Raw genomic sequence first — 25,919 nt, 5'->3', positions numbered from 1 at the left:
ATCTGCCTCAGTTTTTGTCAATAATAGGTGAAAGCTATTTTTCCTATTAAACAGTCCTTCACTTCTTGTCCTTGTGCATCTGTATATGCGTATGTAGGAGTGTTTTGTCCAGATGATAGAAAGCTAATAATGACCTTGCTTGTTAGTAAGACATATTTAAATGAGTATGTAATCCAGTGCATTTAGAAAAAATTGGCATCTCTTGAATGCAGAGCCCTAGTTTCTCACAAATACCTCCCTCACTAAAATCCCTGCTTCTTTCTCAAAATACTGTCTTGGTGTAAGTGGATGGGGGAAACTTATGTATCAACAATTAAGATGTTGATTGTTACCAGCAAATTGCCCTGCAACAGGCTGCACTAGTATATTATATATTCCAACTAATAGTTTCTATCACTGAGTACATCTGTTTTTAATATTTGTAAACAACTTGCCAATCTGTATTTTATTTTAAAGTCGTTTAAGTTGTTATTTGCCATATAGTTTTTATTTTACTTTAAAATTCTAGTTTTTAATTAAATTAAATGTTAATATTATTTAATTTTATTTATCACTTCTGGTTTTTGTTTCATTCTTGAATAAGTACACTTTCTTTATTCGAATTTTATATATATATATATATATTTTTTTTTTTTCTTGTAGCATTTTATGTTTCATTTTCTACTTTCTTATCCTGAATTTCATTTGGAATTTATGCATGTGGGGAAGGGGGATACAAGGGGATACAAGGTAGGCATCTAACGTTTTTTCCACACCAAATGGTAACCTATTGTAGATATTCATTCTACTGAATAGGTCCATCCTCTGCCTTTTGATTTTGAATTATATATTTCTATTCAAGTATATATATGTGTGTGGAAAATTGTATATATAATTGTAGTAATATATATACATATATATGTATGTATGTATGTGTACATATACACATATATATGTATAGACATGTATATATATATGTGTGTGTGTGTGTGTGTGTGTGTGTGTGTGTGTGTGTGTATTCATTCCAGGGTCCTACTCTGGTTCCCTGATGATACATTCCCAGTTCGGTGCTATACTGATGTAATTGCCTCAGCTTCCTGATGTGCTTCCATATGTAGTAAGGCAAGATCTCTGCCATTACGCTGTCATTTTAAGATTATTATACCTAACCTCGAACCTTTACCTTTCCTTCCTGCTTCTCTTGCCTTATGAAGTCCCAGACCTCTTGGCAAAATCCACATGTTTTCTATCTTTATAATCTGATTCTAAAATCAAAACTTATTTGGAGATGTTTTATAAACTCTAGGAGATGTGAAAATGTAAACTGTGCACACCTTATAGGTAGTAGCATTTCTCATATAATTCTTACTCAACTTAGGTATAGGAAGGAAAACTGCAACGTTCCTATATTGTCCGTAACTATTTGTATTTGCCTCCTACAACTCGATCTTCAGATTATTAATAAAAATATATCCAGTATGTAATGTAAGGCATTTCAAGTTGCTTCGAGTATCTGATTATAATTCCCTACTCTCCCTGAAAGACTGCTCTACCCGAAACATCTCTAATTCTTTCTTAAAGATGGTGTTTGGGTACGAGGGGAAGGCGTGCTTCTGCTTCCTCTCGCCATTCTGCCCTTACTCTGGCCTGCAGAGCAGTGCCCCTTGTCCTCATGCAGCTGTCAGCCCTACTGGCATTCAGGGCTGTAGTCAGCATCTTTGCTCTGGGTGCAGAAAGGGCCATGTGATGCTTTCTGGCTACCTCAGCATCACTTGAGCTCTTGCTGGTGTTGTCCACCCTCTGTTTGTCTGACTTTGAATCCCATTTAGCCTGCAGCACTAGGAGCAGGGCCTCTGGGATGATCTCCTTTGTCCAGTGTCCCAGCCAAATGTTCAGCTGCTTTGGCTATGCCTTCTCCACAGTAGACCCAAGGGCAGGGAACCCAGGAAACTAACTGTCTGCAGCCCTCAGCTTTCACATGCCCAATTTCCACATGGATGTGGGAGCAGCCTATTTTTTTTTTTTTTTTTTTTTTTTTTTTTTTTTTTGCGGTACGCGGGCCTCTCACCGTTGTGGCCTCTCCCGTTGTGGAGCACAGGCTCCGGACGCACAGGCTCAGCGGCCATGGCTCACGGGCCCAGCCTCTCGGCGGCATGTGGGATCTTCCCGGACCGGGGCACGAACCCGCGTCCCCTGCATTGGCAGGCACACCCTCAACCACTGCGCCACCAGGGAAGCCCTGGAGCAGCCTATTAATCATCCCGCTTTAATAAGTAGGTAAAGGCAAGAATCCCTGGTCTCCATGGTTTCCTGAACTACGGAATGCACTTCCCCAGCTAGGACACCCACAGCATCTATTCCCTTCACGCCTTCCTCTCCCCTGACCTCTCCATTGCACTACCTAAGTGGGCAGAGAAAATTGTTTTCCTTTTACTTCCTTTTCATCTTCTTGACTCCAGCTGACTTTAATGGGGGACAGAAATGCGTCCTTGCACATTATTCAGATTGTTTTTCATGTAATAGCATCCTCCAGAAAAAAACATTGAATGATATGAGGATGGTCCCTCTTGGAATTGTACAACTTGGAGGCTTCGATCTCTACACAATGGGGGATTCTTGCAATGAGTCCAACTAGGTCAGTCACAGGAAGTGACTGAAAAAGAAGAAAGTAATTTAGCAAATATTTTATGAGGACAATAGCCTGGTTTTCAAGGCCATCGACCTACTGAATTGTGAAGGTCAGAAGTATCTCCTTTTGGCATTTCTTCTATAGTAAATTCTATCAGGCAGACAAATACCTTGAAAAACCTGGAAATAAAGTGAAAGCCAGGTGCTATAAAAAGTGTAGGAAAAATTAAAGAATTTTTAAACATCGCTCTCATTATTCATATAGAACATGTAAGATGCAGTATTAGCATGAGAAGGAGAACACTGATCTCAAAGTCATTGTCACCCAGAGCCTCAGGTTTTGTTTCTAGAAAGAGGGTATAATATTACCTCTCTACCTCTTCATTGGATTTCAAAAGGAGCCTGAAAAGCAACATTTAAAAGCCTGTACCATTAATCATATCTCTAGCCATCTCCTTCTCCCTTTTGTATTTCATCTCAGAGACTGACTGTAACCACACATTAGAGGCAGGAACAGTTCAATTAAGATCCATTCATATTTCTGCAGCCACTAGAAGTTAAAGAGTGGCAGGAAAAAAAGAAATGAGCAGGTTTTGAAAATTACCCAGTAACAGATATTGTGCTTACAATATTCCATGTTTTCACTTAGTTAACATTCATAAGACTCATCTCCATTTGACAGATGAGGAAACTGAGGCTCACAGGAGTCTGGGAATGGTTTCAGCTTATGAGCGACCAAGTAGCAAAGATACAGTTGAATTCCAGCCATGACAAGCTTTAAGGCTATTCCTCTTTCCAAGTCACTTTGTACTACAAAGAGAATGTGTTTCAAATTTTTTTAAAATGTACCTTCTTGCTCGTTAAAGAATAATGTAAGTGAGAGGTATGTGTGGGATGAACGTCATGCTGCTCTGTGGTACAGTGTCAGTAGGTTTTTGACAATTCCAGTTCCTGCAGGTTTTGCCATAATAATCTCACGGTTAAGTATTAAGTGTAAGTCAGTAAGTCAGACTGTGTTTTACAAGAATAAATATCTGTGGTTCTCTTAACTGTGGTTTACGGCTACCAGACACCATATTTTCTCATCTCCTTCCCCTCACATATACACAATACCGGTGTTTAAATTGCACGATGATCATGTTCACGCTTTATTTTTTTATTTAACCTTGGCTTAGATCTTAGTTATTTCCAGGGAAAAAGTGACACACATTTTAGGAGTACCTCGGTAGATTTAGGAATGATGTATTGCACATTCAACCTCATTTAATATTTAGCTTTACCTGCGATTTAATTCCCCTGTCACTTCCAAACACTTTGGGTGACTAGGACGATGCAATTTGTGCATTCATTTCACATTTTATATTGATCCTTCTGACATTATGTATCATGCTTCATGTTTCTATTATATCTTTTCAGACCTGATCTTATCATAGGCTGTTTCATTTTCTCTTATAACTAAATTTACTGTACCCAAGGGTTCTCAGATTTTAGAGGCTATTTCATTTTAATTTTGTGTCATTTTTTGAAATGTGCTCCATAATATATACGTAGCTTTGACTTGCTTCAAATTGAAGTTTATCATTAATTTCCTTTTGAAAGTGGGCCCAGCTTACTGACCCCGGGTAAATTGTTACTTGAACAATGAATTGCAATCTCCTATTTACGTCCTGAAAGCAAGAGCTTTTTTGTAAAAAAGAAAAAAAAAATTGCAGACACAAAAGGAAACAATGTTTTTATGTTAGCTGTGTCATGTTCCTTAAATGCAATAAAGATTTCATTTTTATTTGAATTAATTCCTAGCAGGGTTTTGTTTTTTTTTTTTTTTCCATAGGACAAGCGTCCTCATTTGCTTCTGAACTCTTTGGAGACAGAGAATGGCTTTTCCAAAGTTTAGGAGCTGCTGAAATGAGACTATTTATAAATTTAATAGATATATTTGTAGCTCTATTTTTAAGGTCCTTGTGGAAATACTTTCCAATGAAGACACTGCTTTTTAGCTAGCATGTGGAACCATAAGAGTCACCTGCTTTAAAACAATGGCAGAATTTAAAAATAGGTACCTTGGGGGCTTCCCTGGTGGCGCAGTGGTTGAGAATCCGCCTGCCAATGCAGGAGACACGGGTTCGTGCCCTGGTCCGGGAAGATCCCACATGCCGCGGAGCAACTAAGCCCGTGAGCCATGGCCGCTGAGCCTGTGCGTCCGGAGCCTGTGCTCCGCAACGGGAGAGGCCACAACAGTGAGAGGCCCGCATACCGAAAAAAAAAAAAAAAAAAAAAAAAATAGGTACCTTGGGAGGTGAAATAGTCATGTTTACAACAAACTTTATCTCCTATGACTTCAGAATTCCATTTCTAGGAATTTAAAACCTAAAGGAATAATCAGAGACACTTAACGAAGTATTAAGAAGTTCCTTGTGGTCTTTTTATAGTACCAAAAACATGGGAAACAATCAAAATATCCAGTAACAGAAGACTAATAAGATACGGATTTTCCATAATAAGCTCTACAGTCCTTAAAAATTAACGACGAGTTTCATGATAAGAAATTACGTGGGGAAAGGTGTACAAAGTCAGGTTAAAAAATACAACATGGGCTTCCCTGGTGGCGCAGTGGTTGAGAATCTGCCTGCCAATGCAGGGGACGCGGGTTCGTGCCCTGGTCTGGGAAGATCCCACATGCCGCGGAGCAGCTGGGCCCGTGAGCCACAATTACTGAGCCAGCGCTTCTGGAGCCTGTGCTCCGCAACGAGAGAGGCTGCGATAGTGAGAGGCCCGCGCACCGCGATGAAGAGTGGCCCCCCGCTCGCCACAGCTAGAGAAAGCCCGCGCACAGCAACGAAGACCCAGCACAGCCAAAAATAAGTAAATAAATAATTTTTTTTTAAAAGAGATTGGAAAGTTAGAACTTTAATGTTAAAAAAAATACAACATAAAGCAACAAAGTAAAATATGAAAAATAAAACTGTCTACAGTTATGGTGCCAGTTTAACAAACACATTATCTTTATGCAGAGAAAAAAAGAGATAAAAAGTCATCCCAAAAATGATAGTAGTGATGTGAAAGGTTGGTGGATTTAGGGGTGAATTTTACTTACTGTTTATAAAATTTGGGAAGAAAGAATTTCTAATTTTTTTTTTTTTTTTTTTTTTTTTTTTTTTTTTTTTTTTTTGCGGTACGCGGGCCTCTCACTGTTGTGGCCTCTCCCGTTGCGGAGCACAGGCTCCGGATGCGCAGGCCTAGCGGCCATGGCTCACGGGCTTAGTTGCTCCGCGGCATGTGGGATCTTCCCGGACCAGGGCACGAACCCTTGTCTCCTGCATCGGCAGGCGGATTCTCAACCACTGCGCCACCAGGGAAGCCCAGAATTTCTAATTTTTTAAAAAATAAGGACTATACTGGGCATTTTCCAAAAATCGAGTGACTCTCTTCTCCAGAATAGGCTTAATTCTTGGTTTAAAAAAAAACTCAAGAGAACAAAAGGCTAGGAAGACACCAGAGGGTCAGTATATTATGCCTTTGTTCTTTAAAAATAATACTTCTTTTACCATCCTGTGGAACTCCCACCATACACATTCTATCAGATCTGAATCTCTCTTTCACTAAGGGTAATCATGTTGTGCCCAGTGGTTATTTGTGTAAAAGAGGGGAGGAACTTGGGACTTTTAAACAAACATTCTGGTTTTTAAACAAACATTCATTAGTTCACTTAAGGCCGCTCCAACAGACAGATCCTTCTCTGTATGTTAGCAGCATTAATTAAACAGTAAAGTGGCATTGTTTGTGATACCAGAGTTCTCAAAGAAACCTTGAAAGGGTCATTCATCATTGCTTGTGTTGCTTAAAGTGAAATTTAAGTATTTAAGGAAAGTGTGCACAACTCTTGTTGCAGTTTCCCTGAAAAATTGTGTAAGTTGTAAGCTGTTAATATCATTTTTCAGATCCAGCCTTTGCCTCTTCTGGAAACACCCAGTCTCACCCATCCCCAACCCTGGGAGTCACTGTCCATTATCAGCAAGCTTGCCTGTGTGGTGCTCCACGCTCACCCCACCCGGACCCTGCTTTCTCCTAGGTCTCTGCCTCCTCTGTAGACCTCTGCAGTGCTGGCTGTTTTTCCTCCCTCAACTTTCAATGCACAGGATCCAGAAGTGAGATGGAGATCCTGCTTGCTTCTCATTGCAGCTAGACTGTGTTTCCTTTCCCTCCTAGAACTCCAACTCCTCTTGGTTTCTTTTTCTTCTTTCTTTCTTTTCTTTTCTTTTCTTTTTTTTTTTTTTTTTTTGGTTAAGGGAATGTAATCTGTTAATAGCACCTTCCGCATCTCCACAGCATTCCAGTGAAGGCTTCAGCAGTTGGTCCTCATGTTTTTCTTCCCTCCTTTTCCAGTATAGATTTCCTGGCCCATCAGAGTAAGCGTGGTTGGCATACACCTGCTGTTCCCTTGTACCTCTCTTTCTCTAGTGTGTTCTCCAGCAAGACCCCAACTCTCCTTATGTCTAAATTTCTACTTATTTCATGTCTACATCTGATCAGTGAACATGGCTGAACAACTTGACTGACTGATGCCATTTAAATTTCTAACCATGGATCTTAACCGGGTCCTTATCACATTTTTCTGATGAATAACTGCTCTTTGAGAGGGTACATTTAAATCTTCTCTCTCCTCCTTCTGTGACTCACTTTGATAGAGAAATAGTCATTTTATCCCATCTTCTCCGTCCCTTCCTCCACTTCTCCTTCACCACCCCTTTACCAAATCTGCCCATGCACCCGTTGCCCTTTCTGTTAAGTAAAGCCAATATTAATACACTGATTCTGTTTCAGTGTGCTTATTCAAGGAGTGCTGTGGCATCTCATTCTTGACTCCTTTTTCTACTCCAATTAACATGAAAAACATAAACTAGCTCTCCTATTTAAAAATAAATCCCATCCTAGGGCCCATAGTCTCTTCTGACTACTCTCCCCTTTCCCTGTTTTGCTTTATGATAAAAATCCTTGAAAATGTCTCTACTCACCCCTTCTTTGTTTCTCAGTCCTTTCCATACAAGTTTTGGCCTTCCCCGGTCTACTGGAACCAATTATGACAAGGCTAACAAATGAGTTTTTTTTTCAAAAGAGACTAGAAAAATGTGTGGCGTGGAAACTTACGTTTTTTAGAAGGTCAAGTCTTCCAAAGTTCTCCTGGAGCAATTCTTTCCTTTTTCCCATGACTGGGAAGATAGAGTCAAGCAGTTATAAAGTTAATATTTTATTTCACCTGTTAAAGGCAAACAAAATGTGGTTAGCTGGTGGTCATTCATTTTGCACTTTGAATTTGTTGACAACAGTCCAGAGAGGACAATAGTGTACACTATAAAAATTACTAGAATTTAAAGTTTTCTATCACATTGACAACTTGTAGGCAGGAATTTCCATTTCAATTGTATTAGTAATGTATGAAATTTATTTCCTTATTGTTTGAATTGTTCAAATTTTAATTTTAGTGATATTCTATTTTGAAGTTATGTATTGCCAAATAAGAGGTTTTATTTTAATTTTATCCAGATTATGGGATTATGTAAGTGATCAGGAAATGATTAGCATATGCAGTCTTTAGATTTACTGTTATATTTTTTAGTTCTTAAAATTAAAATGTTTCTCTGTATACCCTGAATATAATGTTAATATTTGGATGAGTATTAGTATATAATTTACTGCTTAAGTTGTTTTGGCTTGGGCTTTTTGGTTTTTTTTTTCTTTTGGCACCCAGACTCAGTGCACCAACTCCATTTGGAGAGCCTGACTATTTTAGCTGGGTGATGTGGTCCAGTATAGTCATCATCCAAACTTTATTTATTTATTGATTTTTATTTATTTTTTTTGTGGTACGCGGGCCTCACTGTTGTGGCCTCTCCCGTTGCGGAGCACAGGCTCCGGACGCGCAGGCTCAGCGGCCATGGCTCACGGGCCCAGATGCTCCGCGGCACGTGGGATCCTCCCGGACCGGGGCACGAACCCGCGTCCCCTGCATCGGCAGGCGGACTCTCAACCACTGCGCCACCAGGGAAGCCCTGTCATCTAAACTTTAACTCTCTGTTTTTAAAAGGCTTTGGGAAATAGCGGTTCTGAAGCAATGCGTGTGCTTCACGCATGTGCGTGTGTGTGTGTGTATTTGTATCAATAGCTTATTTCTCTATTGATTTTGACATTTTGTTCTTTATCTTTTGTACTGATGGTTGTCCAGCATTTTAAATCTTAGTTTGAAGATTGCTCCATTTGTGAATGTATAACAGACATAAATAAGATTATTTAAAACATCAAAGGCAATGACAGTTCAGTGACAACTTTATATCATCATTCATAGTTTCTTTTTATTTTTTAATTGTTTAATTTTTGATGTAAACCATCTGTGATTGCCTGTTTAACTTTTGACAAAAAAACCTGGGTGTAGAACTCATTTAATTGCAATTTAAGTGTGTGTGAATATTATTGGGAACTCATGCATGATTTACATTTAATAGTATTTTCTACTTTTGTGTATTATCATAGGAAGTTTTTTACAAATTTGACTAATTTCAGTTGATTGTAATTGTTATTTACTTTTTTTCTGTTGCTGATATTTGGAGAATGAAAGCCTTTTTGAAGCTGATTCCTTCCGTTGTTTTTTTAGCCACTATTTCCATATATATTTTAAGTCACTTTTGTTTAATGACCATAACTTGTAGGAGGTCCTTCTTAAATTTTTCTGAATCCTCCAGATTTCTCAGAGTCCTCATTTTTTTATACTTGTTATTACTATACAGATTGTGATCTCTGTATTATATATGTGCATTATATCATTTCCTATAAGCGCTGAGCATTGAGGAAAATAACATAGAGACCTCCAACAAATTTATGACAAAAGAAAAATTATATTTTTGTTGTTTGTATTTCACAGCCTGAGTACCTGTTGATAGCTTTAATTTATCTGAACTTTACCAGGCCTTTTATCCTTTTTATCTTTTTCCAATCAGATTCTCTCTTTTTTCTGTTATGTATAATCTACTTGTGTATATTATACATTGTCACATATATCACAGGAAGTCATACTGTTACATAATACATCCTATTAAATAAGTAATGTAATGTTACTTATAATTTTAGAAACAATAATTTTCTACAACACAATTGAATTTTACTTATGCCAGATGTAATGTCACTAATGAATAATCAGTAAATCATAACATTTTAGAGTTCAGGAAAAAAATTATGTAGGTAAAAATTCACAAGTAGAATACACATGGGAATTATGTAATGACTAAACTACATAGTCTTTTAAACATTTTGATTGCATAATGACTGGGTATTCTTTTTTAGAGTTTATATATACCCAGATGATTTACTTTAAGGCAGCGGTCCCCAGCCTTTTTGGCACCAAGGACCGGTTTTGGTTTTGTGGAAGACAATTTTCCCATGGACCAGGGGCTGGGGGTGGGGGGATGGTTCTAGCGGTAATGGTAATGTGAGCGATGGTTCAGGCGGTACGCGAGTGATGGGGAGTGGCAGGTGAAGCTTTGCTCCTTTGCCCGCCGCTCACTTCCTGCTGTGCAGCCCAATTCCTAACAGCCCATGGACTGGTACCAGTCTGCGGCCCAGGGGTTGCGGATCCCTACTTTAAGGTATTAGAAGAAAATAGTGAAAAATGACAGGGGTATGGTAAAAACAGTGCCTTCAAACAGTGCTTGTCACAGTGTAAATAGGTAAAATATTTTTCCTAAACAATTAAGAGATATATCAAATCCTTAAAATTTGTTAACTCTTTGGTTTAGCTATTTTACTTCTGTCAAATACATATATTTTCATTTATTTACATGTGGAAAAGGTTAAGCTGTGAATTGTCCTCAAGTTTTGTGATTATGCAGTATTGCAATTATAGAATATTATCCCCTGGCCTCAAGGGTAAGTGTGGGTCCAGGTTGTGTGAATCATAAACTTTACCTTTGCTGGCTATGCCAGTTGGTCCAGGGGATGGGCACACCACACAAGACAAAGACCAAAAAGGTTTTTTATACCGGAATAAGCATGAGAAATCTATTTCTGCTCCATGCAGTGCATTCTTAAGATAGGAGACTATGGTTCTTGCCACATGGAAATCATGTGAAAAGGCAGCCTGAGAGCCTGAGAAAATCTGAAAGACAGCAGGAAGCGGTGATAAAGGAGGCCAGTCAGGAGAGGGGAGATGGTGGGGCAGAGAAAACAAGACAGACACACAGGCCTGCTGGTGTTTTGTCTCTGAATCCAGTTTCACTCTGTCCTTTCCACAGTGTAGTAAATTAACAGGTAAATCCTCAATTTTGTGAGAGACAGTATAAGTTGAATTTGTGTTTTCTGGCAACTGGAGTATTCTGACTGATGCAAGCTTTAGAAGGACCTGTATGATAAACTAAAACTGCTTATCATAGAACAGTAAATATTAAAATCATAACATCTTATATGGAGCATTGTTGCAGATGGCCTAAAAGAGACAACAACCAAAAGAGTATACTTGTATGTAAAAAAAAGGAAACACATCAAAATATGAAAAAAATAGCTATCTTTGGTTGGTGAGATTAAAGAGAATTCATTTTTTGAAATTTTTCTAATTTATCCTGTATTGGACTTTCTGTGCTTCCTAGACTTGACTGACTATTTCCTTTCCCATATTAGGGAAGTTTTCAAGTATAATCTCTTCAAATATTTTCTCTGTCCCTTTCTTTTTCTCTTCTTCTTCTGGGACCCCTGTAATTCGAATGTCGGTGTGTTTAATGTTGTCCTAGAGATCTCTGAGACTGTCCTCAATTCTTTTCATTCTTTTTTCTTTATTTTGCTCTGCAGTAGTTATTTCCACCATTTTATCTTCCAGGTCACTTATCCGTTCTTCTTCCTCAGTTATTCTGCTACTGATTCCTTCTAGAGTATTTTATTTTCACTTATTGTGTTGTTCATCATTGTTTGTTTGCTCTTTGGTTCTTCTAGGTCTTCTTAAATGTTTCTTGTATTTTCTCTATTCTCTTTCCAAGATTTTGGCTCATCTTTACTATCATTACTCTGAATTCTTTTTCAGGTAGACTGCCCATTTCCTCTTCATTTGTTTGGTCTGGTGGGTTTTAACCCTGCTCTATCATCTGCTGTGTGTTTCTTTGTCTTCTTATTTCGCTTAACTTACTGTGTTTGGAGTCTCCTTTTCGCAGGCTGCAGGTTCATAGTTGCCATTGTTTTTGGCGTCTGCCCCCAGTGGCTATAGTTGGCTTAGTGGGTTGTGTAGGCTTTCTGGTGGAGGGGACTAGTGCCTGTTTTCTGGTGGATGAGGATGGATCTCATCTTTCTGGTGGGCAGGACCACGTTTGGTGGTGTACTTTGGGGTGTCTGTGACCTTATTATGATTGTAGTCAGCCTCTCTGCTAATGGGTCGGGTTGTGTTCCTGTCTTACTAGTTGTTTGGCATAGGGTGTCCTGCACTGTAGCTTGCTGGTCGTTGAGTGGAGCTGGGTCTTGGCATTGAGATGGAGATCTCTGAGGATGATTTTGCCATTTATTATTACATGGAGCAGGGAGGTGTCTAGAGGACCAATGTCCTGAACTCGGCTCTCCCACCTCTGAGGTACGGGCCTGACACCCGGCTGGAGCACAAAGACCGTGTGAGCCACACAGCTCAGAAGAAAAGGGAGGAAAAAAGAATGAGAGAAAGAAAGAAAGAAAGAAAGAAAAAAAAATAGAATAAAGTTATTAAAATAAAAATTTAAAAATATTATAAATAAGAGATTCAAAAGTAATAAAAAATAGAAGAAAAAAAAGGAAGAAAGAAAGAAGAGAGCAACCAAACCAAAAACTAACCCACCAATGATAACAAGTCCTACAAACTATGCTAAAAGAAAAAAAAAAAAAGGACAGACAGAACCCTAGGACAAATGGTAAAAGCAAAGCTATACAGACAAAATCACACAAAGCAGCATGCCCATATACACTCACAAAAAGAGAAAAAGGAAAAAAATATATATGTCATTGCTCCCAAAGGCCATGGCCTCAATTTTGGGATGATTCGTTGTCTATTCAGGTATTCCACAGATGCAGGGTACATCAAGTTGATTGTGGAGATTTAATCCGCTGCTCCTGAGGCTGATGGGAGAAATTTCCCTTCTCTTCTTTGTTCACACAGTTCCTGGTGTTTAGCTTTGGGTTTGGACCTGCCTCTGTGTGCAGATCTCCTGAGGGCATCTGTTCTTTGCTCAGACAGGTCGGGGTTAAAGGAGCAGCTGATTCGGGGGCTCTGGCTCACTCAGGCCGGGGGAGGGAGGAGAATAGATGTGGGGCAAGCCTGTGGCAGCAGAGGCCAGCATGACGTTGCAACAGCCTGAGGGGCTCCATGCGTTCTCCCGGGGAAGTTGTCCGTGGGTTACGGGACCCTGGCATTGGCCGCCTCCACAAGCTTCTGGGAGGGGAGGTGTGGAGAGTGCCCTGTGCTCGCATACAGGCTTCTTGGTGGCGGCAGCAGCATCCTTAGCATCTCATGCCTGCCTCTTGTGTCTGTGCTGATACCCACAGCTCGTGCCCAACTCTGGAGCTTATTTAGGCGGTGCTCTGAATTGCCTCTCCTCGCGCACCCCTAAACAATGATCTCTTGCCTCTTCAGCACCTCCAGAGTTTTTCCCAGACTCCCTCCCGGCCAGCTGTGGCGCACTAGCCCCCTTCAGGCTGTGTTCAGGCAGCCAACCCCAGTCCTCTCCCTGGGATCCGCCCGAAGCCTGAGCCTCAGCTCCCAGCCCCCGCCTGCCCCGGCAGGTGAGCAGACAAGCCTCTCGGGCTGGTGAGCGCTGGTTGGCACCGATCCTCTGTGCGGGAATCTCTCCACTTTGCCCTCCGCACCCTGTTGCTGAGCTCTCCTCCGCGGCTCCGAAGCTCCCCCCAACTTCCCACCCCCCATCCCCGCCCGCGAAGGGGCTTCCTAGTGTGTGGAAACCTTTCCTCCTTCACAGCTCCCTCCCAGAGGTGCAGGTCCCATCCCTATTCTTTTATCTGTTTTTTCTTTTTTCTTTTGCCCTACCCAGATATGTGGGGAGTTTCTTGCCTTTTGGGAGGTCTGAGGTCTTCTGCCAGCGTTCAGTAGGTGTTCTGAGGAGTTGTTCCACGTGTAGATGTATTTGTGGGGAGGAAGGTGATCTCTACGTCGTACTCATCCACCATCTTGAAGTAAAAGGGACTTGTTTTATATTTTGAAGAAAATGTTTTACTTGTAAAATAAACAGTAGAAACAATACAAAACTTTAATTATAATTTTTATTTTACTGAAGCGATTTCCTAAAATAGTGGTTTTGAAACTTGGCACAGAATAGAGTTTGGAGGGTACAGATTCCTGGGCTTCATCCCAGCCTACTGTGTCAGAAATCCTGGAAATGGGCCCAGGTATTCACATTTCTTCCACGTGTCCAGAATGAGAACCTCTGGAACTAGAACAGAGGTGGTACAGTGTAACAGCTGAGAGAGTTGGGTTGGGTATTTGACAGAACCTCGATTTGAATTCCAATTCTGCCATGAGTTAACTGTAACTGTACAACTTCAAAGAATTTTCTCTAAAATGAGGCTAATTATTTCAATTGTGAGGGTGGATGAAACAATGCTTCTGTGGCATGTAGTATCACACTTAGGCACAGTGTAAGCACTCAAGAATAATATTAATTAAAAACAAAAATAAAAAAATAAAAAGTGCTAAAATAAAAATCTGATAAATTTCATACCAATTACTATTAGCCTTGTATGATGATAATGAAAATCAATAGAAAAAAGATTTAAATTATCCCAGGTCAATTTATATACAGTTTTCAGCTTCTCATCACTGAAGGGAGAAAAATTCTCCATCATCTTCTACTCTCCGCGGCATACTTTCAAATGACATCATTTTCTATCAGAAATCACTCTCCCCCCTTTTTTGGGTTTAATTAAAAGGGATTGAATTTCAGGAGTCGCCACTGCTATACTGCTCTCAAAAACCAAAACAAACAAACAAAAATCACTTTATATTCTTTGACGGGAAGAAAAGGAAGGGGAGATTAGAAAGATTAAGTATCTAAGGACATTTACCCTCATCTCAGGTGCTTAGGTCAGGCTTGACCCCTGTGAGAGTCCAGGTAGTGCAGGGAAGTACAAGAAAATTTCTAGAGGTAGCCAGGGGGTGCAACAAGCTGAATTCCAGCCAGTCTTTTAACTGGCAGGAAAAAAAATAATAGTAAGAGGCAAACCCTTGTAAAATCATCATAGGGGAATCTAAATTGAGTTTTTGTATACTGGAGCTTTTATAGATGACAAATCAATAAAGTGCATATTATCTGGTATTAACAATCTAGAAGATACATATTGTAACTATTTAAAAACAGGATGATTGAATATTTCTTCTTTTTCTAAAAGCATTATTTATTTTGTACTCACTTTCTATTTTATAACTTTTGCCTCAGGAAGAAATAACATAATTTTCAAAATTATTTGAAGTTTATTTTTAAACAGAGAAATCAATTGTGTTATACTTCTGGCTGTTTTAAGGATGAATTGTGGTTGGCAGTTGAGTCAGGGATATTAATTTGGAGGCCATTAGGGTATTTTGGGTAGACTAGTCTTGGTATGGGTGTGTTTGTGAATTTTTCTTTACTGAAATTATATTTTATTTAAGTCAAGTGAAATATATGGAGGACAGAGGTTGTCATGTATTTAAATTATTTGTTATTTATGTTAGTCATTCTTAGTTCATGAGGGCAGGGAAATGGGTGAGTTGTATTTGGTTGTTTTTTTTTTTTTTCCTCCTGCTCCACTACCAGTGGTTAAAGCAGTGCCTGGCTTCGAGTAGGCTCTCAATAAATGTGTTGAACGTTGGACACAGGACATCAATCAGATAATGTATACAGTGGCAAAATGAAGATACCTCCACCCTTTTCTATGTGAAAAAACTCAGAAAAGGAAAGAGACTAAAACACAAAGTAGCAGATACCTGAACACCTCAAATCACAAAACCCAAAATGATTAGGAAGGAGTGCCATGGGAAGAAAGGATCTGATTGGGGGCGGGGGAGGGGCCGTGGGTGGGGGGAGGGCACTAAAGGGAAGCAGTGTTGCAACAGAATGCAGCAGAAGCTCCCACATCCAGTGTATACCAAGGGGCCAAAATAGCAATATTTTGTAACAAAAGATCAAGATGCACAGTTTACAAAGCTTCCTGATTTATAAACTTGATAGCACAGAACTGCAGGGATTGGAGGGTAGGGGGAGTTGAATTAAGTAACACATGTCATTTTTGCTGGGAGTCTTCTGTATGTGAGGTAAGGTCTAGAAGAAAGATAGGGGGCAGTAAAGGCTAAGCTCCCCACCCCCTCTCTGTCTCTGTCTCTCTCTGTCTCTCTCTGGCTCTGGCACTCGCTCTCTTTCTCTCTCTTGTCATAAATAATCTGCACTCTGAACCAGAGCCGGTGCAGCTCTGGCCTCTCTCTATTATAAAGTCCTGAAAATAGTCCTGGCCTAGGAAGGACTTACCTAATTCAAAGTGAACAATATTACAAAAGAACCAACATGTCTATGTAAAGATATGTTGGTTGGGGAGGAGGGGTGGGGAATGGAGCCTGAAAAGCAAAAGGCAAACAGAGAACACACATCAGAAAACTGTTGCAATGGGGAGGACGAGCACTGTGACTAAATATATTGCTACGGATTCAGACATAGGGATACCAGTTTTCTTGCGCTTTGCAGATATTGCATTTTTTACAAATTGAAGTTTTGGGGCAACCCTGCATCGAACAAGTCTATTGTTGCCATTTTTTTCCGATAGCATTTGCTTACTTTGTGTTTCTGTGAACATTTTGGTAATTCTTAACAATATTTCAGACTTTTTCATTATTATATTTGTTATGGTGATCTGTGATCAGTGAGCTTTGATGTTACTATTGCTTTGGGGCACCACAAACCCACCTGTAGAAGAAGGCAAACTTAATCAATTAATGTTTTGTGTGTTCTGACTGATCCACTGACCAGCCATTCTCCATCTCTCTCCCTGTCCTCAGGCCTCTATTCCCTCAGACACAACTGTATTGAAATTAGACCAGTTAATAACCCTACAATAGCCTCTTAGGGTTCAAGCGAAGACTGATATGCTTGTCACCTAAATCAAAAGCTAGAAATGGTTAGCCTTAGGGAGGAAAGCATGTTGAAAGCTGAGATAGGTCAAAAGCTAGACATATTGTGCCAAACGGTCAAGTGTGAATGCAAAGGAAAATTTCTTGAAGGAAATTAGAAGTGCTACTCCAGTGACACAAAAGATAAGACAGTGACGCAGCCTTATTGCTGATTTGTAGAAAGTTTTAGTGGTCTGGATAGGAGATCAAACCAGCCACAACAATATTCCCTTAAGCTAAAGCCTAATCCAGAGAAAGACCCTAACTCTCTTTAATTCCATGAAGGTTGAGAGAGGTGAGTAAGCTGCAGAAGAAAAATTTGAAGCTCTCTGAGGTTGGTTCATGAGGTTGAAGGAAAGAAAACCGTCTCCATGACTTCAGAGGTCATGCTTCACCTTGCTTCACAAGGTGAAGCAGCATGTGCTGATACAGAAGCTGTAGCAAGTTATCCAGAAGATCTGGCTAAGATAGTTAATTAAGATGTCTTCACTAAACAACTGATTTTCAATGAAGACAAAACAGCCTTATCTTGGAAGAAGATGCCTTCTAGGGCTTTCACAGTTAGAAAGGAGAAGTCAGTGCTTGGCTTCAAAGCGTTGGCTGATTCTCTCGTTAGGGGCTCATGCAGCTGCTGACTTTAAGTTGAAGTCAGTTCTCATTTACCATTTTGAAAGTCCTAGGACCCTTAAGAATTATGCTAAATAAACTCTGCCTGTGCTCTATAAATGGAACAACAAAGCATAGATGACAGGAAATCTGTGGACAACAGGTTTTACTGAATATTTTAAGCCCAGTGTTGTGACCTACTGCTCAGAAAGTAAGATTCCTTTCAGAGTATTGCTGCTTATTAAAAATGCACCTGGCCACCCTAGAGCTCTGATGGAGACGTACAACAAGATTCACGTTGTTTTCGTTGCTCCTAAGGTGATGTCTATTCTGTAGCCTGTGGATCAAGGAGTAATTTTGACTTTGAAGACTTATTATTTAAGAAATACTTTTTGTAAGGCTCTAACTGCCGTAGATAGTGATTCCTCTGATGAATATGGACAAAGTCAATTGAAAACTTCCTGGAAAGGATTCACCATTCTAGATGCCATTAAGAGTATTTGTGATTCATGGGAAGAGGTCAAAATATCAGCGAAGGAGTTGCTTCGAGCCCGTGGATGACTTTGAAGGGTTCAAGACTTCAGTGGAGGAAGAAACTACAGATGTGGTAGAAATAGCAAGAGAACTATAATTAGAGATGGAAGCTGCAGATGTGACTGAATTGCTGCAATCTCATGAGAAGTTGCTTCTTATGAATGAGCAAAGAAAGTGGTTTTTTGAGATGGAATCTACTCCTAGTGAAGATGCTGTGAAGAGTGTTGAAATGACAATAAAGGATTTAGAATATTACATTGACTTAGTGATAAAGCAATGACAGGGTTTAAAAGGATTGAGTCCAATTGTGAAAAAAGTTCTACTGTGGGTAAAATGCTATCAAATAGCACTGCATGCTACAGAGAGACCATTCATGAAAGGAAGCGGTAATTGATGTGGCATACTTAGTCATTGTCTTATTTTAAGACATGGCCACGGCCACCCCAGGCTTCAGCATCCACCACCCTGATCAGTCAGCAGCCATCCACATGAAGGCAAGACTCTCCACCCGCAAAAAGATGGCAACTTGCTGGACGCACAGAGGATGGTTCGCAATAAACTGGTTTTTAATTAAGGTGCATACATTGTTCTTTTAGACATAATGCTGTTGCACACTTAATAGATTACAGTGCAGTGTAAGCATAACCTTTATATGCACTGGAGAACCAAAAAAATTTGGCTGGCTAGCTTTATTGAGATATTTGCTTTATTGCTTTGGTCTAGAACCAAACCTGTGATATCTCCAAAGTGTGTAAAGCCCTTTAAAATTTTTGATACAGGGATATGATTTCAGGTGAGAAATTATAATCGTGTTCCAACAGAAACAGATGATAACCGAGCTGGCAGAGCTTAGGAAGGAACACAACCAAGCCAACGAAAAGCCTCAGGGACAGTTTAAAACACAGTGAAGATTATGGAAGCCCAAACAGTGAACACACAGACTGGAAACTGATAATATATTAAATAGGGTTATAGGAAAAAAGGATAGATACTGAAAACAAAGCAGTGCCAATATATCAATACATTTCGTATCCTTGAATTAAAAAACCCTCCTACTAAGGTTGGAGCTGAAAACATCTTCTCGAGTATCATTCAAGAATCCATTTTTGAAACAAAAGAAGAATTGAAACCATATTATGCCTCAACAAAAATCAGTAAGGTATAGTTAAAACTGAAACACAACCTAGTAAAGTTATGAATTTTAAAGATAAGAATATAATTCTCTGGGCATTCCAGCAAAAAGGCCAAATAACTTATAAGGTAGAGATATCAGGCTGGCCTAAAGGATCACAACAATATATACCATTAGAAAGCAGTAGAGGGATAAATTCATAACCCTCCAGGAAATAAAGTGTGAGCAAAATGTTACACCTAGACAGATTGTTGAACGAGAAAGGCAACAGCAGTTACTTTTTGATCATGCAAGCATTGCAAGAATATATTTCCTATATATGTACCTTGAAGAAACTGTTAAAAGAGAAACCTCAGTTGAACACTAGTTGAATAGAGACACTGTAACAGGGGGAGAGAAGTGAGCCTAAAATTCATTTAACTTGAAAACTAAGGAAGAAACAGCTCTTGGAATCACATTTTCAGTCTATAATGTGAATAAATGACAACAAAGAAAAAATATAACTAATGAAAGTTGAGAAGGAAATTAGATGTTTGTGTAAAAACATCAGTTATTTCATCTTTTATAATCAGAAGTCTAAAAGTCTCATTTATATCTGATAACTCAAACAATTGGGATTGAGTATAGTTTAAGGTGTAAAGTAAGCATTAGAAGAAATAATACAGCAGTGCATACTAAGCTGGTGTTGGAGAAAAGGAATTGGAGATTAGTTAAACCATAGTCGTCCCTAGTGTCTACAGAATAGAAGATTACGTTGTAGGTATAAAATAAAACACTAATATGTCCCAAAACAGGATAGAAAGTTTCCAAAGCATAGTAAGCTACCCAACCCACACACAATGAAGCAAAGAATTATACAGAACTTAGAAAAAATAAAGCAATAAAAGAGGAAATATACCGTGAGGTTGGAATGAATATAAATCCTATATTTTTAATATAAATGGCATACACTTACTGAAAGAAAAGAGTCTCAGTCTCTGTTACAAAGCAAAAGCCAAGTAAGTAGTGCTGTATATATGTGATAAATCTAAATCAGAAAGATTAAAAGTAAAAGGACTGTAACACCATACTGAGCTTACACATATGAAAAATAAGGTTTGTGCTCTTAATATAGGCAAAGATAAATCAGGGCAAAAAGCATTGATTGTGATAGAGAAGGTGTTGCGAGTTGAATTGTGCCCAGATACATTCACATCCTAACCCTCTCCCTGTGAATGTGTGACCTTATTTGGAAATAGGGTCTTGCAGATGTAATCAAATTAAGATGAGGTCGTACTGGATTAGGGTGGGCTCTGATGCAGTCACTGGTGTTCTTATATGAGAGATTCTTGGACAGAGACACACATGGAGGGAGATGGGTGTGTGAAGATGGAGGAAGAGATTGACATTATACCACCACAAGCCAAGCAACGCCAGGAATTGCTGGCACCTGCCAGAAGTTAGGAAGAAGCAGGGAAGGCTCCTCCCTTAGATTCTTCAGAGAGAACATGGCCTTGTGGACACCTTAGTTTTGGACTTGTAGCCTCCCATACTTAAAGACAGTAAATTAATTTTGTCCTAAATGACTGAGTTTATGATACTTTGTTGCAGCAGCCCTAAGAAGCTAATAATACACAAGGGAAACAAAATTTCAGTCAATGTAGTTCATAAAAAATACAGTAAACAATGAAAAACTAGACAAAACACTCTGGTTATAGGAGGGAGTAATTTATCTATCTCAGGCCATGAAAGATCAAGTGTACAAAAGGTAAGTGACTAAATGGTAAATTGGTGAACTCGATGTAATTTAAATGTAACAGTATCTAGACCCTGTGCCAGTTAAATATTTATTAAAAGAAGAAATTCTAAATATAGACCTATTATAGACAACTATGTCTAACCCCAATGCAGTTAAACTAGAAATGAAGATCAAACTTCGAAATAATGGCTGACCAAATGAGAGAGAGCAAGTGGGAGAGAAAAAATAGGTAGCATAGGTAGACGGGTATTGATAGACGGAGAGAGAGAGAGAGATCAGGAGAGCATGTTTCTTAATTTAGATCAGCAACGAAATCAAAATAAGAAAGTCAGGATATATAAAAAATAATGACAAAGAAAACACTATATAAGGTAACGTATGAGATACAACTAAAAGAGTGCTCAGAAAAAATATATGTAACCTCAAATGTTTATATTGTAAACAGGTGGAATGAAAGTCAATGCTTTGGACCCTTAAATCAAAAAATAGAAAATTAATATATGCATATGCAAGTATGTATTCCCCCAGTGCCTATATTTGGCCTAATGGAAAAAAACACTATAACTCTCCACTGAAGCTAGGAAGAAGACAAGAATGTCCTCTGTCAAAAATATAAATGTGGCATTAAAAATTGGGAAGAACCAGATAATGTTATCATTATTTGCAAAAGATCTGACATGATGGAACGAAGCAAGAAAATCAGCTGGGACTCAGAGTGATGCCTGGGAGCAAAATTAATATACAAAAATCAATAGCCTTGTTATATACAAACAACTATATTTTAAAGTGGCAGGAAATACTTCATTTATAATAGAATTTTTTTCTAAACTGCAGTTATTAAATCACAGTTTCCTGCAGGCTTACCTATGTATATTTGAAACAGAACTTTTGAATTTGCCCATTTACATAGGTCAGCTAATAAATCCTCCAAATATTCAATTTGTACACCAGATATATCTAACCCAGAGGCTCCTGTCTATCTTGATTTAATTTGTTACTTTATTTCTTTATTATTTAGAACAGCCTCACTATTTACTGCAAAGACTGTAGTTTTCATTAAAATCCCATCATGGACGTTGTTATTCCCTCAGTACGTATTTGCTTAAGCTCTGGATGTATGCGATAACAGGGCATATTTGTATAGAAAATAGTGGAAGAGAGAACTACATGTAAATGTCATGTTCTGAAGTACCTTATAATCCTCTGATATTTTTCTGTAATGTAAAATATTTATTTACATTTATGTTCAACTTACATTTATTGAGGGACAAACATTGGGGTATAAAAATAAATCAGCTGTGGTCAGTGATAATCTCAAAGGGTAGAGAGACACATGAATGATTAATGATAATACAATGTGGCAAATGAATTTATAGAAAGACTTAACATGAGCAAAGAGGAAGAACCTACACTCCCATCTGGAGAGTAGAAAAGGGGGAACCTTGCTGGAGATGGTGACTGAGTCTGAAGAGCTGGATTGGATTTAACTACGGTAAAGTCAGAATATTGCAGAGTGCTGGAGCACTAGTATTGAAGCCCAGAATCTAAAACTTACTAGCTGCATGACCACAGGCCAGCTACTTAACCTTGGTGTCTAAAATAGTGATTTTTTTTTTCAGTTTGGACAGACTTCTTAAAAAAAATTTTTTACTGTAGTATAGTTGCTTTACAATATTGTGTCAGTTTCTACTGTACAGCACAGTGAGCCAGCTATACGTATACAATAAATGTGTGATTTTAATGGTGTGTTTAAAATAGTTCATGCCTGTCAGTGTTGATTATTAAGTGAAATGTTTAGAACAGTACCTGGAGTGTAGTAAGTACCGTATCGATATAAACTATTCTTATTTTTAATACTAATTGGGGTCGAAGGGGAGGGAAAGAGCCTCACAGACAAGGGAGTAATATGAACAAGGACACAGAGGCAGGAAAGCCAGCCTTGTTGCAGGATAAAGTTCAAGGGAGCAGTGGCAAGAGATGATGCTGGAGAGGTAGGCAGGGACCAGTTCACCGTGGCCTTGAATGTCATCATTAGCAGTTGGAAATCATGCTGATGTCGAGGTCCTCTCTGCAGGAGAATAACACAGTCAGACTTGGCATGCAGAGCTATCACTGTGGGAGTTTGTAGTGGCTAAAACTGGAGTGAAGTAGTTTAGGCAAGAAATGATGAAGGTCTGACTAAAGGAATGATACTAGAAAATAGAGAGGATACAAGAAATGGAAGACATATTTAATGGGTAATATTATCAAGTCTCAGCAGATAGCTTATTATCATCTATTGTGGAGAGATGAGGGAAGCATGGGCCCCACGGACTTCAGCCTGAGAGGAGGTTTTTACGGTTATCAGCAGCAGACAACATCTGTGATCAGGGAAGATGAGGATGAGGGAGAAGACTTAAATGGCATTATTCACAATCTCCTTCCTCATTTTTTTGAAATGCAGAACCTTTCTTTAAACAGCTAAGCCTTTGAACTTGCTAAAATGTCAGCTCAGTTGAGCGTTACGTAGAATAAGAAAGCATAAGAGTCTCCCCTGACAAATTATGCCTTCTCTCTGTCGATGTAAATGCTCCCTTAAGTAACCCTTAAATTTCTCCTCTATTTCTCAGGAACTGGTTGGGAGCTGAAGCAGGCCATGATAATTTAGTCTCTACATAAATTCATAAAATGGAAGTGACAGGACAAAGTTATACCCTCCTGTGTTCTGAATGTTCACATCTCATTTCTGGATAGCACTGAATCTTTATCCTTTAAAAGAACATCACATTCTTAAAAATTTGGTAATTTTCATCTTATTTGATTTGATGTGGCATTCTGAAGAAATTCAGGATGTTTTCCATCTCTGCTTTTACTCATTTGAATTCTGTATAGATGCTTTCAGGGTCTTAGTTGCTGAATCTGCATTGTTGAGATGAAATCACGAGCCTTTTGATTTAATGTAAGAGCTTCATTATTCTCAGCTGTGTCGTTTGGTGCCTGTATCTCTGCTGCCTGAAAATGCCATCAGGATTCATCAAAATTAAACTCTCTTAAAATTTACTTCTGTCTAGAAACAATAGGAAAAGTAGCTGGAAGGGTACAAAGAAGTCTAAAGAGGATGCACAATACAAGTGGGGAAACCGAACAAGAATAAAATGTGCACATATTTTTTGTCTCCAAACTTTGTCTCCTGCCGACAGTTTGAAAATTTCTGATAAATTCAGAGAACAAAGCCCCGTTTCCTTTCCACAGAAGAAGAGTTCAGATTAAAGACATTAGCATAGTTTTTCCTTTTAGTTTGTGTTTGTGTTGTATTCACAAAGTTAAAATAGATGCTTATTCCTACAACATTTTAATCTTTATTTGTTATGTACTATTTACAGATAGATCAAATTTAATATAACAGAGAAAGTAGACCAAGCGTCATATACAACTGTACCTGAGAAATCAGGCCGTGAAATAGAAGGAGGTTACCTAAGACTAATATTTTCCAAAATGGCATACATACCATTGGTGATAGAGTAACAGGATTGGGGGTATGACACTAGAATGGAATTAAATTACATGGAAATATATAATAAGGAAAATGTCCCTGTTTCGGTTTTCTTTCGGCGCCTCTGATTACTTCAAAGCGCCGGTGTGTTGAAGCCGCCTTGTAGATATCACATAAGCCGGTCGCTCGCATCGCCTCCCGTTTATGCTCGGTAACATCCCTCACCTTGGGAACTTGAAATTGGCTATGGTAGGAGTATTTACACCACAGAAATCATAAAATGCTACAGTGGCCGCACTCCTCTCTCAGGCAGTTGCTGAGCATTGACCAGCAGGTCTCTGGTGAAAGGGGATGGAGGGCAAGCCTCTCTTTAATGACCAGGGCCTGAGCCTTCTGTGGGCAGGTGGACTCCGCACACCATTTTCCTTTCATTGCCTTCAGTTTTAGAATTGTCTTTCATTTATGCCACGTGATACAGGTTTTCCTTTATAGAAATCAAGTGTATGAAAATATGAAGTGTTTTTCTTTAAATATATCAATATTTAAGTCAATGCAATAAGGAATGAGCCTGGTTTAAAAAAAGAATTGGTAATAAAGAAGATATGTAAATAGACCCAAATCAGGAAAGTCTTACTGGGCAACCAAAATTTGCCAGCACCCTGCACTGTATAGTTTCCCAGTATTTGTCACTGTATAGTCAACGGCCTTAGTTCTCAGCCACAATTTTACCCTGTTAAACTTGCCTGAAGGAGTGAGGCCAGCATATCAAAGAAATATGTTTGTTTCCCGTCTCTCCGTATCTTTCCTTTTCGCCCCCGTGTAAGTTTCTGTGACACCTGAAGCGGGGGTTTATCTTTTGCCAAGATCGCCCTCCCTTGAGTGGTTCTGTCTCAGTGTTTGCAGGGGTCCCTGTGGTTGCCTACCTTAAACGTATATCTCCTTTCCTCCTGGCTCCCCTTGTTACACCCTGGGCATCTTCCCAGGGCTGCTTTTGTGAGAGCTGGAGTAGGATTGCTGGCTGGGGAACCGAGCCTCAGAAGAAACTTTGTAGCTTCGGAGACTTTGCTTGTGATTTTCTCTATTCGTTTGTGTGAAAAGGCAAGCAGATAGCATGCGCGTTGGAGACTAGACTCTGGCAAATATATTATCACTGTAATATTTACTTTGATCATCTCCTTTTGACCATTTTATTGATATCTAAGATATATAAACAGGGCCAACTCCTTCCCATAACTCAAACTGACAGCTGATTTATATTGCACCCTGTGGGCTTCTACTGACGTGGGTAAAAGTAGACTGAAAAAAATGTGCTGCTTAATCCCTTTTCTGACTGTCATTCTCTTCAAAGACGGTATTTTGGGGAAGATATAAAGGTGAAAATGTAAGAGGATGTGGAATATAGTTTTAAAATGTGTCGGTGTTCAATATTTAGAAGTCAGGAATTAGTTCTCTCTCCTTTCCAAAGACTTCTTTCCTTTGGTCTTTAGTCTCAAAAATAAGCCCAGAATGAAGACAAAATAATTTTAGAAGAGTTGAAATAGAGGATAAGATTAAACCATGGTTCCTATAGCTGCCTCTTTCCCAAGCTCAGTTTTCACTCCCTTGGGACAACTTTTCTGACCAGCCTAACATTTTCAGGCAGCTTAGATGACCATTCCCTGGGCTCCCATCGCATTTTATGTCTAAATCT

Source organism: Kogia breviceps, chromosome 10 (genome assembly GCF_026419965.1).
Source record: "Kogia breviceps isolate mKogBre1 chromosome 10, mKogBre1 haplotype 1, whole genome shotgun sequence".
Classification (NCBI taxonomy): Eukaryota; Metazoa; Chordata; class Mammalia; order Artiodactyla; family Physeteridae; genus Kogia; species Kogia breviceps.
Note: the sequence above shows the minus strand (reverse complement) of the source record.